Here is a 16,283-nt window from a genome sequence, read left to right on the forward strand (position 1 = left end):
ATAAACCAAGCAAATGCGTCTATTTGTGTACTTCAATATATGACTGTGCTTGCTTCAATCAAGACTTATTTTCAGTATCATGGCCAACAAAAGCATTAAACGAGTTTTCTCCGACATGAGTGATAAGCTGTAGAATGTATTTCTTTAAAGGATTTTTTTTTCCTGTGGTGCTTATGGAATGCAATAAAAAAACAGAAGCAAGAGTGCAAATCTCACTAGAAATTCATAATGCTACCTTGCCATTTGACTCTTTCTCCTTGTTTCCTGACATGTTAAGTACCTTCATTATAGTTTAAGTTGTAACTGATTATAAGTTTAAAAGATTACAGATATTTCAAAAGGAGTTATTTTAAAAAATCAGTATTTCACATTGAACTTTAAAAATTCCATTCTCAACCCAAGATTGTCATTTCACATACTGATCTCTTTTGGGAGTTGATGCTGGTACTGCCTTCTAAGAGTGAGAAACATCTAAAGTCTTATTTTTTCAGGCATTAGTATTGTTTCAACATAATCTCTTCTGGGTATTTTTTTTCTAATTCTTCCCCCATGAAAATACTTGGTGCAATTTCATTTAAATTATTTCTTCCTTAACTATTTCCCTGCCAGGGACCAAAGATTTAGTTGAACCTAATTATTTTTCTGACTACAAATTCATGTGGTTTCATCTATAAAATGGAAGTCTGTACCTGTGTGTGTGAGAGAGGCAAAGAAAGAGAGGAGAGAGAGACTGGCAGAGATGGGAGGGGGGAGAGGAGGAGGTATGGGGAGGCAGGGGGAGAGAGGGGGAGGCATGGAGAGAGGGGGGAGGGGGGGAGACAGGGGAGAGATTTTTGTGTTACTGGTACAAGTGAAAGAAAAAAAATCATGTTCCTTATGTTCCAGATAATGCTACAGTACAGTGTGAATGACAGAGGTGATGTTCTCAGTCATTTCAGTCAACACATTCTTCTTCTCACAACCTAATCTCCTTCATCTGAAAGAGAAATATATTTTTAGCCACCTCTCTGGGACCAAGTCATTGATTTATGAATATAAGGTGAAGGACTTCATGAATTTTTTCCTGACCTCCATCTGTCATTTTCTCAGTCATATCTATTTTAAGAAATATAAAACAAATTGTCCTAATGGGGCACATTATCACCTTGATATATCACACAGGAAGAACTCCCTCTCCTTCTTATCACACCCGTACAGAAAATTAGTTTTACACTGCCCTAAGCTGATTTTCTGTCTATTCTTTATTATTTTATACTGATAATGATATACATTACTCAAATGCTGATTCATTCTGAATATTCTCACCAGAGATTGGAGTAAGTCCCTTCAAGTCTTTTGTAGATAAGGACAGAAACCAGAAGCAATTGTTCCTGCAACTGAGAATTCCTGGAATATTAACCCACCAAAGCTGACCAATGGATCACTGCAGTGACTGCCAACTTTTCCTTTACTACATATGAGTTCACATTCTGACAACACTAACAGTTATGTCCTTGATAAACATCACACCTGTTAAGCTTCAAGCTTCATCCAAAATAAGCTTAAAAAACACATCAGGGGCGCCTGGGTGGCTCAGTCGTTAAGCGCTTGCCTTTGGCTCAGGTCATGATCCCAGGGTCTTGGGATCAAGCCCCACATCGGGCTCCCTGCTCAGTGGGGAGCCTGCTTCTCCCTCTCCCACTCCCCCTGCTTGTGTTCCCTCTCTCGCTGTATCTCTCTCTGTCAAATAAATAAATAAAGTCTTAAAAAAAAAACTTACATCACTAATCATTAGGAAAATGCAAATCAAAGCTATAATGAGATACCATCTCACACCCAGTAGGATGTCTATTAAAAAAAATAATACAGAAAAACACAAGTGATGGTGAAAATGTGGAAAGAAATTAGAACCCTTGTATACTGTTGATGGGAATGCGAAATGGTGCAGTTGCTATAGAAAACATAACAGTTCCTCAAAAATTTTAAATATAATTACCATATGATATAGCAATTCCATTTCCATATATATACACTCCAAAAAATTGAACCTAGGATTTGTACACCCATGTTTATAGCAGCATTATTTGTAGTAGCTCCAACATGGAAACAGCCCAAGTTTTATTGACAGATGGATAAGCAAAATGTAGTGTATACATACGAGGGAATATTATTTAGCCTTAAAAAAGAAGAAAACTCTGACTTATGCTACAACATGGATGAACTTTAAGAACATTATGCTAAATGAAATAAGCCAGTCTCTCTTTCTCCCTCTCTCTTTCTCACACACCCACACCCACACCCCCCCACACACACACAGCAACTACAGTATGATTCCCATATTTTCTTGGTTAGATGCAGAGTGGGCATATGCCAATATATTCTAAAAGAATAAATCAGAAACTGACACACAAATAAGATCCACTTTGTGGCCAAGATGCAACATGTTTCATGCAGTCTGATGTTAAAATAGTACATTTTCCTTGTAAGGTATTGTGAGCCTTCCTGTGTGGTCCTAGAAGCCCTGATAATATACTTCAGAATGGGGGAATATCATTTTAGTTCACATGCAGAGACACAGAGTTCTCCTTAGGGGTTGGTATTGTCACTAGGGCAAAAATAAATGACAGTACATGAAACGGGCTTGATCTACATGAGGCTTACTAATAAGGAAGTTAGCAACCAGAGTGTCATTAATAAAATCATGATGTACAAATAATTACATTTCTTGCCTTTGATCATAGTTGAGCATTTTGTTTTATTCTGACTCTTACACTTGAAGAACATTGACAAAATGAAGTTTTGTTGGAGGAGGGTGATCTGGAGGACAAAATATCTAGAATCCAAATTTAGAAATGAGGAAGAGCTATATGTACAGTAACTGTCTAGCTTAAATACATAGGAAAAATGCTGTATAGTTCTACACATCTGAGGCACTATCATAAAAAAAAGAATAGCTTCATATTGTGTAGGTTTAGATAATAAAAGTAGGTCAAATGGGATAAAGTTGAAATATGTTAGAGTTTATATCTTTTTTAAAAAAGATTTATTTATTTATTTATTTGATTGGGGGAGGGGAAGAAGGAAAGGGAGAGAAAGTCTTAAGCAGGCTCTGTGCTCAGCTTAATCTCATGACCCTGAAATCATGACGTGAGCAGAAACCAAGAGTCAGACGCTTAACCAACTGCACCACCCAGGTGCCCCTGAGTTTATGTCATTTTTTTAAAAAATTTGTAACAATTAATGCTGTTCAATGACACAACTTAACCCTTCTGAAACACTAGTCTCCCTGTCACTGGAAGAATTCAAGTGTGACAGTCATCCATGAGGAACAGAATCAAAGGGAATCCTGCATTGATAGAAGTTGAGATGTGGGACCTCAAATATATTTCTAGCCCCAAGATTTTAAACTTCTAAGAAAATTGGACACCTTGGAAACTTACACTTATCCCTTTGAAAGTACTCATATCACTTTTAACATTAAAGAATAAAGAAGTTATTTAAAGCACACTCAAAAGTTGTAATGATCACTAGATTGAGCCCACGCCATATTAGGACAGAACAAAACAGTTTTAAAATAAATTTGTAGAAACACAGGACAGAAGAGTTATATGAAAGTCATTTGGTGAGTGCTGACGCTAACACAAAAATAATAATGACCTGGTTAGCTGTGACACTAAAGGCATGGCACATAAGTCAGACATCATTAAAATTAAAAAAAAAAAAGTTTGAGCATCAAAAAACATCCAGAAAGTGAAAAGACAACTTTTAGAATGGGAGAAAAGGTTGGCAAATCATATAGCTGATAAAGGTCTAGTATCCAGGATATATGAAGCACTCTGTCAACTCAACAGAGACAACAAAATTAAAAAATGGTCTGAGTACTAGAATTAACACTTCTCCAAAGACATGCAAAGGCTCAGCAAACATATGAAAAGATACTCAACATCACTAGTCATTATGAAAATGCAAATCAAAACCACAGTGAGATACCATTTTATACCCACTAGGATCACTGGAATCAGAAAAATGGAAAATAAGTATTGGCAATTAGAGGAAGTATAGAAAATGAAGCCCTTGTACATTGCTGGTGGAATGCAAAATGACTTGACTACGTGCTGAAAAACGTTTGTTGGTTCCTCAAAAAGTTGAAGATAGAATTACCATATGACCCCTACAATTCTACTCCTAGGTATATAACCAAAATAATTGAAAACTGCTCAAATATCCATACATGCGTGTCCATAGCAGCACTATTCACAATAGTGAAGCCAAAAGATGAAAACAACCCCAAGGTTCACCAATGGAGGAATGGATAAAGAAATTGTGTTATACATGCATAATAGAAAATTATTCAGCCATAAAAAGAAATGAAGTACTAATACATACAAAAGCATGGATGTACCTTCAACACATAAGATCGCATACTGTATGATTATATTTGTATTAAATATTCATTATAGATAAAGCCATGGAGAAAGAACACAGATTATTGCCTGTCACAAGCTGGAGGAGGGGGATACAGGGACAAACTCAATATGTAAGGGGTTTTACTTTGGAGTGATGGAAATGTTTTGCAACTAGATAGGGGTAATGATTGCCTAACACTGTAACATTCAGTACAATATTGTACTAAATGCCACTCAGTTGTTCATTTTGTGTTTTGTGAATTTCACATCAATAAATTATTTTTTTAAATCATACATTCTGCAGGGGATGGTGGAGATGAGTTCAATCTTTAAATACCTCAAAGAGTCAAGTGTGGTGGTCCCTTCCATATCTTTATTTAATTCAACAATCTGGCTCCTTCAAAACTGGATGGATCCTGGAGGATGATTGTATTCTATGCCAGACTTAATCAAGCACTAAGCCCAGCTACAGCTGCAGCACTCAATGTGCTATTGTTGCTACAACAGATTAATAAGGTCTCGGGTACATGGGATGTAGCCATTGGTTTGGCAAATGGGTTCTTCTTTTCCATTCAAATTAGAAAACAAGATCAGAAATAGTTTGCATTCACATAGGACAGACAACAATATTTATTCAAGATTATGCCTCAGGACTATGTTAAGTATCTCGTCCTGTGTAGGAATTCTAAAAGATCTGGGCCACCTGGACATCTCAAAGAATGTCACAATGTTCCACGACACCAACGACATCATGCGAAGTTGGCAAGGTGAGAAAGAAGTGGCTAGTCTTCTATAAGCCTTGGTAAGATATGTGCATCCCAGAGAAGAGAAAATAAACCCTGAAAAGACTCAGGGGCTGGATACTTCAGTGGCATGTGGGGGATTCTGGAGTCAAGAGAGTACCATGACATTCCTTGCAAAGTAAAACAGAAATTGCAGCAGCTTGCCTCTTCCTTCACAAAGAAGGAAACACAGTGCCTGATAGACCCGTTTTGGTCTACTGGCAACACATTCATACCGAAGAATAATTACCAGGAAACATGAAAGACTGTTGGGTTTCCTGGTGTAGGAAAGGACACTGCAGCAGGTCCAAACCATAGTGTGATCAGTGCTGCCACCTGGACCACACAATCCAGCAAACACTATGGTGTTGGAAGTGTCAGTGGTGGGAAGGGATACAGTATGGACCTTATGGCAAGCTCTAGTGCAGAATCACAATGTAGGCCCCTGGGATTCTGGGGCCACGTTATCTACAAGAGAATTATAAGTCCTTTAAGAAATAAATATCTTTTGACATCTCACTGATGGAGCACTTGAACATGGGACACAAAGTGACAATGCCTTTGGAATTTCCCATTATGAGGTCGGTTCTACCCAGCCCACCACCATCTCTGGTAGGCCTAGCAGCAGCTGTCTACAATATAATGGAAATACGCATCTGGGAATGAACCTGTGCAGAGCCAGAGGGTACAAGTTACATCCATGAACATGTAGTCCAGACCTTGTGTCACCTGTAGAGTTGCACCAGTGCCCCTCCATCAACTTGTACCAATGACCAGATGTGGTTACTATGCAACCAGCTGAAGGAGGAAGGAAGTGACTGGGCTTGGTTTATGAATAGTTCAGGTTGGTATGTGGGTACAAACTGAAAATGAGCCACGGCTGCAGATCCATATTCAGGGGTCATCCTGAAAGGTGGCCAAGAGTGATAATTTCCAAAATGGGCTAAAATATGAGCAGTTAACCTAGTTGTCTTTTGTGTGGAAGGCGAAATGACCCAAAGTGACAGTGAAAGGCCTTGGAGGGAAAGAACTGGAATATTGGAGGTACCTTCCAGGTAGAGGCATGTGGAGGTCATATGGAAGTGGGCACAGAATGTAATTATTTTGTTAACTCCCATAGGAGAACATAAAGCACAGGAGAGGCACTTGCCTGAACAACCAAGTAGACAATGTGACTGAGCCAGTTATCTTTAGCCATGCTTTGTCATCGGCCATCCACAACTGGTATAATGAGCACATGAGTGGAGTGGTCATGGTGACAGAGCCAGAGGCTCTAAATGGACCCAACCACACAGAATCCCAATTACCAGGGCAGATCTATTGATACCTCTGAATTCTTAATTTATCTGTAACAGAGACCAACAATTGAATACCCAATATGGCACCATTTGAGGACACGAACTGGACACAAACTTTGGCAAGTCGATTACATTGAATTCCTTCTATCCTGAAAAGACCATCTGTTCAACTTCATGGGGATAACAGATAAGTTGTGAATATGGGCATTCCTCTCCTGCCCACACAGCAAGAGTCATAGCCAACACCACTATTTGAGGGCTAACAGAATGCCTGAGCCATAGGCATGAACTTCTCTATATATCTCATCAGATCAGGAGACTGATGTTAAGTGATGGATGTAAAAAGGTGCTGGAGTGGCCCATGACTATGAGATTCATTGGTTATATTATATACTATGCCATCAGGAGGCTTCTGGCCTTTTATGGAACACAAGAATGACCTCCTAAAGGTGAAACTGAAATGCCAGCTCTGAGTGAACGTCTGAAAGGAGTAAAGCATGACTCTTCACAGCACAACGCGTTTATTAAATGTCTCTCTATATAGTGGTCTGTCCCCAGAAGGAAAGATACATGTGCTCAGAAACCAAGGGGTAGAGGTATAGGTGGCCCCACTTACCATTGTTCCCAATGATTTGTTGGGGGAACTTATGATTTCTGTTCCTATAACTCTAGGCTCTTCAGGGTTAGAGATCCCGGTCCCCAAAGGTGTACATTCTTGCTACAGTACACAGCTAAGAATCCTACTGAACTATAAGTTATACCAGCTACCAGGGCACTTTGGACTCTGTGCCCAGGGAAAAACAGGCACCAAAGGAGTCACAATATGAGCAGGAGTAATTGGCCTTGATCATCAGGATGAGATAAGGCTCCTTTTACACAATGTGGGAGCAAGGAGAAATACCTGTGGAACTTGGACACCTCCTGGTATTCCCTTCTTACAATTAAGTGTATATGGCTATGTGCAGTAATCCGGAACTGACAAGAGAATGACTATCAAAATGTTGGACCTTCAGAAGCAAAGGGTTGGATCATACCACAAGGTGAGCCACCAAGACCTGATGAGTTTGGGTAGCTGAGGGCGGAGGAGTTTTAGAACGGAGAGTGGAGCATCAGTTACAGTTTGGGATCATCTGCAGCAATGGGGCCTCTAGTTTATCCCATTAACCCTGTTCTTCTCATTTTCCCCTTAGGAAGAAGGACAGGGAACACGCAGAGGAGCCACTTCCCAAACCTGTAGGAAGAAGCAGATCCGAACCGTGCAGGGAGGAGTGTGGTGGCCGTAAGAATGTGCCTCCCCAACGTCTTACCACACAGAGCAGGGCTGAGCAGGGCCTCAGCTACTGAGCTCTGGAAATCGTTGCTGAGTTTTCCCCGAGACCATGCTCCCCTGAGATGCTTCCAGCCAATGACTGGGCATGGCAGGGACACTACAAACTCTTACATATTGACATAGAAAATCATAAATAAATTGTGAAGCGCCTGGGTGGCATAGTCGGTTAAGGGTCTGACTCTTGGTTTGGGCGTAGGTCCTGATCTCAGAGTCATGAGGTCGAGCCCCCACATGGGGCTCTGTGCTCAGCAGGGAGTCTGCTTAAGTTTCTCTCTCCCTCTCCCTCTGCCCCTCCCCCTGCTCACTCACTCTCTAAAATAAATAAATCTCTTAAAAAACAGAAAATTATAAACAAATCAATAGCACAATAAATTTGAGAGATCATCCGGCATTATTTAAAAAAGGAAAGCAAACAGTAAACATGAAAAAACTGTTCAGTTTATGAATAATCAGGGCACTTAAAGAGAGACACTAGTTTGCTATTTTACAATTATCAGATGGACAAACAATAATAATAATAATAATAATAATAATAATAAGGAGAAAGAGGAGGAGGAGAAATAGTAATAATCCGACAGTTGGCAATCTCAGATATTGTTGAGGGTATGAGGAAACAGGAACTCATATATGTGCTGGTATAAATTGATCCAATATTTTGAAAGAGCAATATGGCAGAATCTACTAAAAACAAAGATATCTAATTCCTAAAACCTAGTGCTTCAGCTGTGGTTCAGCTGAATATAATGAAAACAAATCTAGATGTCTGAAGCAGAAAGCAATTCGAAACAGGAGTGTAGGGCATACAAAATTCTCAGAAAAGCTTAAGGAAGGGCCCCACGCAGGGCCTTTGGGAATGACTCCACAGCAGCTCTCTCTCTGGCCCACCTGGGATGCTGCTATATCCCTGCCACAACAAGGCCCCTGGGGAACCGGATGGAACGTACCACCACATAGCTGTTACCCCACGGTCAGGAAGCCATCACCACAATTGTCAGCTCCAAGCCCACAACACATCTGCTGGCTCACAGGGCAAAAAACTTTCCCTGTATGCTGGCTCTTGACAGTGGGACAGCATCTGCTGCAGGAAAGACAAATAACTAAATGGCCTCTTTCTGTGCCTGTTTGTCAGCAGAGCAGCCCACCTTCACCTTGCTGTTTCCCTTCCAAGTCTCCGTGGGAACCTCTGACTGGGAAAGCTACGGCAAATCTGCAACTGCAGACAGAAAGGAGCTTCTAACTTTCCAAGTTTTGCTATAGGTCAGGGAAACAAGAAGTTTTACATGCACATTGAGCCTGAATCTACTACATCTATCGCATCCAACAATTTCACTTTTAAGCACACAACCTAGGATGCTGTTTATCCAGAGGGGAGGTATGGGTGTTTTGGATGGCTAATTCTTTATTATGCCAGATATTTATCGTAGAATGGGAAGCATCCCTGGCCCCCTAGAATCAATTGCCAGTAGTGTCCTCCAGACACCACCATGAGCAAGCTACACATGCGCATCTCCCAACACATCCCAGGAGGAGTATACCCCCCCACGCACACGTGAACTGTTTCCCTGAAGTATTTGTAGCATATTTGCATAAAGATATTCATAGCAGCATTGTCATTTACAGTGAAAAATTCAAGTCTAAATGACCATCACAGTGAGATAAAATGGAGAGACATACTCAGCTGTGTAACTTCCAGCAATTCAAATGGATGGTCATCTACATACATATGATCACGAATTCTCAAACAGATAATCTTTTACGGGAAAAATTAAGTTGTAAAGGGCTGCTACTTTTGATTCCAACATGTAACAATAATCTAAAAGTTCCAGGACACTTTTTGGCAAAACTCGCCTCTTGAGCAGTATGAATACAGGCTTGTGGGACTTTAGAAAGGGAGGGCTTCTACTATTTTGTTTATTCTTTGGCATGTCTGTTGACATCAAATGTCTAGAGTTTAGAAGGTAGCATGGGCCTTGATGACATCGGTATACTCAGAATATAATAACATTCATACACCACACTGTAGTAATTTGACGAGACTGTTTGAAGCCGGAGGTGACAAGCCCAGGGGCTGTGGCTGCCTCAAGGCTTGTCCCGGCCTCCACAGGGGCTGAAAGGATCAGTATGGCCAGCAACTTTAACGCATCTGATACCCCACCTTTGGGAAGATCTGTATTAATATGGATCAAAACAATGTTCGCGTTGCCCAATCTGACTTTTCCTTAAAGGAGTTATGTTTTGGGACTCATATCACCATACAAACAAATTAAATAAAATGAGGCAGCCAACAAAAGGAAACACAAGGCTAAATCAATTTTTGTATTCCCAACTACTCCCTGAGAGCTAAGCAGAGCGCGTGGTACATCTGAATGTTTCCTGACTTTATGGAGTTCCATTTTCATTGCCACGGGTCCTGTGCTGATTGCCATTCAAATCCCTAGAGTCCAGCCATAGTGTTCATTATGGGATGATGAAAACAGCACAGATCATGAAAAGTTTCTGATCATGGAGTATTCACATACAAGGATTTTGTCCCCAGAAGGATGTCCAGGGTCCTCTGGTGAGCAAACACAAACCACTAGCCTGTCCCTAAATCCATGAAAATCCACCCCCCCCCGCAAACCCCAAAACAGCCCCAGTCCTAGCAGCTAGCAGTCACTTAACAAAATTGATTTGTTAGAGAGCAACATACAAACTAAGTTTTACTTGGGCTGTGTTCAAAAAAAAAAAAACAACTTTTTTTTTTTTTTTTTGCCAAGCCTATTTCAGAACAACAAAGTTTGTGTGTGTTTTAAGAAGGGAAAAGATGACACAGAAGATGAAGGGGGGGAGGAGGGGGAGGAGAGAGAAGAGGGGGAGTAGGGAAAAGAGGGGGAGGAGGGAAAAGAGAGGGAGGAGGGGGATGGGAGGAGGAGGGGGAGGAGGAGCCTCGCAGCAGCAACCCCTACACCACCACCACCAATTTCTTCTACTGTTCTGCAAGGAAATAAGAAAATACCCGCTTAATGCCTTTTGCCCTTTGAACTAATCACAAGGTCCTGGAACGCTCTTCCTTAGTAAAACCAAAGGCAAGTCTCCTCCCCCTCCTTGGAGGGAGCAGTGCCTCCTTCCCTCTCCAGGATGTTTTGGGATTGGTTTGCTCCACACCGCACCCTCTGCCTCACCTGCTCCCTCTGATCTGGTTGGAACCTCAAAGCTCGGGGAAGAGATGGCGGGTGAAGCAGTGCAAACGTCGGAACTCAGGTGCACTACCGCTTCCATCACGGCTTGAGCCCTCCTTTCTTCCCCAACCTCTGTATTAGTGCCTCCTGCTCATGAATCGAATGTGTTCTGCTTCTGAACCACATCATGCACCTGCCGGAAGCACTGCTTAGATTTTCTCTCTGGGGTATAGTTTGTGTGAAGCCCACTGAGTTGAAAGTCCTTCAGCATTTGCTCCTGCCGACACCCGGGAGGCAGAGCCTCGGCAGACCGTTTTGTATTCCAGCCGCTAAACGTTAGCGAGTCGGATGGAGACAGAAAGTTCAAGGTCTGGCCACATTAAGCTTTGGTATCACAGTGCTGCACACTTCGACTATCATTTGTGAGGCAGAACACTGGCTTTAGAAACATTTTACATTGAAGACGTAAGAACAGCCAAACCCTCTAAGTCTTCAATTTTATTCATTCACCAGACCAAAATCATAAACCCTGTCACAAAAATCACTTGTTCTGAGGCACTGTCCAAATGAAAGGACAGGGTTTTCTTATGTTTACAAGGAGCCTGAACACAGATTCATCCAGCTGCTAGAATACAAAAGTGAGAGAAAGGGCCCAGGATAGCATGTCCAGTTCACTGTTTCGTGAAGCAGCTCCGGGGAATAATACCAGTGAGAATTTGGCTTTGATATGGTAAAACGTTTATCCTAGAATCCAAAATACAGAAACAAACAAGATATTTCTCCAAGCCTCATAAAAAGGTAATTGAGGGAGACAGAACCCTGCCTGCTGGGGAAAAAACAAAAACAAACAAACAAAAAACAAGAAAACAAGGCTTTATAGTGTCATGGAGTGGAGAAGCTGGAGAAACCTGGGGATTCTCTTGCCCTCTCTGGGCTTAAGGTTTCTGTCAGCAACATGCTGCTAATGCCATCTGATTTTCAGACTCGTTTCAAAATTTGTGAAATATCTACTCCATGTGCCTAATCAGGACCTTAAACACCGTAAATTTCTCAATGATATGATGGCATATGAAAATCAAGGTCCTGATTTCTCCTATGCTGCGGTGTTTGGTGTCCTGAATGCATTAGCAGATTTCAAAGCCTTCCAGAAAGCCACATCTTTGAAAATCTTGGTAGATGAAATGGGCTCTTGCTTCATTCATTCATTTACTTAATACAAACTTAATTGCTCACCAGGCTCTCAGCACCTAGCCTAGAACAATTTAGTGGATGATCAAGGCTCCCAGTCCACATGTGCATGCGAGGATTGGGGAAATGTACGGTGAGATTTCTGGAAAACTCAAAAACCCAACCTAAAGGTTCTCTTTTAAGAAAAGTTAACGAGTATAGGTGGTAGAAATTTATTTTGATTGTTTTTAAACCAAAATCTTATTTTTTTAGATAATGCAGTACTTGGGGAGTCTGTGAAAATAATTAAAATTTGTTGAAAAATTCTATGAGTGTAATGGAAAATTAAACAGATTTTTTTTATGGTTGTATGAAAATAAGACCTTACCCCTGGTGGACGGAGCCCTGAAGTACAGTGTGTTTCTAGGCAATTAAACAGGGACTGAAAAGGAAAATTTGGAAGCTCATTATTTTTTTATTAGTAAAACCAAAGATATTTTATGGTGTACTGGGGAGACTGCCTCTGCCTTAGGGCAAGCTTAAAGCTGCCCAGAAAGCTTTAAAGTTCACCCCAAACTCTTTGTAGTCAGAGGGACTATTCCAGCCTTATCCTCAAATATTTCAAGACCTCAGCTCTTCTTACTTGCTTTTCTCAATCTCCCGTTAGTAAAAGGCCATTTTCTCTGAGACTCTCTTAAACCATGCATTTTAAACTGCTGAATCTGTTCAGAAATTACATCTCAGAAATCCATGCTTTCTATTCAGTGACTCTTCCCAGGGGTCCCTACTCCCAGATCAGCTGAAGTTGCTACAATTATTGGTCAGTTTCAGGAAAGGCTGGGTTCAGAGCCACCCATCTGCCAATGCATGTTTGTGTGGAACCTTCATTAATTGCCCAGGGGAGGGAGCGCCACTGAACCCTTTAGAGTTGTAAATTTCATGCTTACAAGGATCTCTTCCTTTTCCTTAATTTTACATGCCAGCTCACCCAGCCTCCTCTTTCTTACTGCCAACACTGACATCTGAGCTTTGACTCTATTCAGAGCCGAAGCAGAATGGCATGAAATAAATTCAATTCTTGTCTCTGTTTTCTTAACACATTAAGTCTGTCACCCCCTTTTAGTGTGTGTCCAATCAGTATACCTTAGGTCTCCATTGATAATTGTTATGGCATTGTATCCTCTAGTCCTTTATCCTTGGGTTGTTGAAGGAATGGAAAGTTTCTCTCCCCTGAGATCTAGGGCAGCATTGTAATGATGGACAATGAAATTTGTGAGGACAGCTCAGAGTCGAACAATTCATGTGAGATAAAAATAGAGAACTGCATAGTGCTTCATTATCTGACAGAGTGGAGAAATTATTAATAAAGTTTACTTGTATGAATTATTCACAGCTTTAATGAAACATTAGAAACGTAGATAGACATAATATTGTGGATTATACACTGGCCTTGAAGCCAGTTGAGTCAGCTTCATAGTAAATGTAAGCCCACGGGCTAGCTGAATAACCTCTACATGAACCTTCTTTTCTTCATTTGTAAAATGGGGATAATAATTCCTATTAAACCCTGTTTCAGTGTTGCTGTGGAATCAAATGAAAACACATTAAAAAGTGAACTGCAATGTAAAAAGAATAACCAAATGGCAATTCAATACAATTAGATCCTGAAATTTGTCATGTTAAAAGGAGACCATGTTTTACCAGAAAAAGCAGTTTTCCTTTAGGAAAATTAATTACTCTTTAATCAGATATAAACTTGCATGTTGTGGATGAACAATAAAGATGCATCAAGTTGAAATCCACATCCATGGAAAATAAATTCGGAAACTCATTTAATAGTTGTGTGACCATGAGAGAGTTGTTTAGCTACACAGTCTCTTGTATTATTTTATCCATAAAATTAAGATAATATAAAGTGTACATTTTATAATATTGTTGTAAGAAATTAAGTGAACACAGGCTTGATATAGTGCCCAGTACAACAGTACTCAAATAATGGTTTTATATATATGCCAATTTGGCCACAGGGAAGAGACCACATAACTGAATATGTACATAACAATATAACAAGTAACATAAAATATTACACTGAAAGAAAAACATATTAATCTTTGAAACATGGTTACTTTGCTTTTTGGTTTAAGACATGGTTAAGAGTAAAGGTCCAGAACTGCTGAGGTTGATTCTATTTTGTTCATATTTCTGGCCAGTGCACTCACCTGATCATTATTGCCTAAATACAATTACTGTTTTGTTTCCTTGCTTAAGGCACTGAGAATATGAAATTTAATGGAGACTTTATCTCATTTCGGGTAATTAAGGAAGGTTCTGACAAGACTGTAGGACCTGAACTAGGCATTTGATATTTAACTATTTTGTAGTCCTTACTATCTACTTTTTAATTTAGATATGATTTATATACTATAGTGGGTTGAATTGTGCCCCCCTAAATTCATGTCCACTCACCTCAGAGTGTGATCTTATTTGGAAATAGGGCAGATTTAAATGAGTATCTCAGAATAAAATAATACTGAGGGTGGGCCCTAAATCCAGTAACTGATGCCTTTATAATGGGAAGGAAGGAGAGAGTGGACACACACAGACACACAGGGAAGGAGGCAACAGAGACTGAAACCATGCTGCCACAAACTATAAGAAACAGCCATGCCCTCCAGAAGCTGGAAAAGGCTAAGAAAAATTCTCCCCTAGAGACTTCAGAGAAAGTATGGCCCTGCCAGCACTTTGATTTTGGACTTCCAGCCACCAGAGCTGTGGGAAAATACATTTCTGCCGTTTCAAGTTGTGGTAATTCATTATGACATACCTAGGAAACAAATACACGTACACCATAAATTTACCCTTTTATTTATTTATTTATTTAAGATTTATTTATTTATTTTGAGAGAGTGAGAATGAGAGAGAGAGAGAGTACATGAGAGCAGGGAGGGTCAGAGGGAGAAGCAGGCCCCTCGCCAAACAGGGAGCCCAATGCGGGACTCGATCCCGGACTCCAGGATCATGACCTGAGCGGAAGGCAGCCTCCTAACCAACTGAGCCACCCAGGCACCCTTTTAAAGCATACAATTCAGAGGGTTTTGGTATATTCACAAGTTTGTGCATACATTCCAAATTATTTTCATGACCCTAAAAGAAACACTGTATCCATTAGCAGTCTCTCCCATTCTCCCTTTCCCCCAACCCCTGGCAACCACTAAGCTAGTTCTTATTTCTATGGATTTGCCTAGTCTGAACTAGGCATGCAAATGGAATCATGTCTGCATGGATATGCCATATTTTGTTTATCCATTCATCAGCTGATGAATATTTGGATTGTTTTCATATTTGGACTATTATGAACAATGCTGCTTAAGAATATCTCTGTACAAATTTTGTGTGGACATAGGTTTTCAATTCTTTTGAGTATATACCTTGTAGTAGGCTTGCTGGGTCATACATTAACTCCATGTTTAAAATTTTTAAAGAACTGCCAAACTTTCCAAAGTGGCTGGGCCATTTTATGTTGCCACCAACATTACATAAGCTGTCCAATTTCACTAGATCCTCACCAACACTTACTGTTATTCATCTAGTGATTACAGCCATCTTATGGATATGAAGTAGTGACTTACTGTGGTTTTGATTTGAGTTTCCCTAATGATTAGTGATGTTCTTTCCCTGTGCTTGCTTATTGGTTGTCTGTCTCCTTTGAAGAAAAACCTACTCAAATCTTTTGCTCATTTTTTTTTTAAATTGGATCATTTGTCTTTTATTGTTGAGCTTTAAGAGTTCTTCTAATGTTCTAAATACGGGACCTTAAATCAGACATATGATTTGCAAATATTATCTTATTTTGTGGTTTGTCTTTCCCCTTCCTTGATAATGTTTTTTGACATTAAAAGAGTTTTAATGTTGATGAAATCCAATTTCCGTAACTTTTTTCTTTGGTGACTTATATTTTTGGTGTCATATCTGAGAAACTAAACCTAATCCAAGGTCACAGGCTTATGTTTACTTTTAAGACATCTATAGTTGTTTCTCTTACATTTAGATTTGACCCATTTTGAGTTAATCTTTGAATATAATATGACACCTGGATTAAATATGGATTAAAGTTGCCCATAACCTTTGTTGAAAAAAAACTATTCTTTCTCCAATGAAGTGTC

General features: G+C 40.1%; 2 long non-coding RNA genes across 3 annotated transcripts in view; both read left to right on the top strand.

Annotated features, from left to right (window-relative positions):
• LOC141373484 (uncharacterized) overlaps positions 1-16,283 on the top strand; it is a 909,297-nt gene that overhangs the window by 187,802 nt on the left and 705,212 nt on the right. The window lies entirely within an intron of this gene.
• Positions 5,764-7,965, top strand: LOC112820592 (uncharacterized). 2 transcript variants are annotated; one of them, XR_003207203.2, is made up of 3 exons: positions 5,764-6,011; positions 6,523-7,505; positions 7,656-7,965. It is a non-coding gene; the product is annotated as an uncharacterized lncRNA (long non-coding RNA). The 2 variants fall into 2 exon arrangements; XR_012379542.1 differs by having other exon boundaries at positions 7,660-7,965.

The sequence above is a fragment of the Callorhinus ursinus genome, unplaced genomic scaffold, assembly GCF_003265705.2.
Source record: "Callorhinus ursinus isolate GAN/ISIS: 27379988/994484 unplaced genomic scaffold, GSC_fseal_2.0 scaffold10, whole genome shotgun sequence".
Lineage (NCBI taxonomy): Eukaryota > Metazoa > Chordata > Mammalia > Carnivora > Otariidae > Callorhinus > Callorhinus ursinus.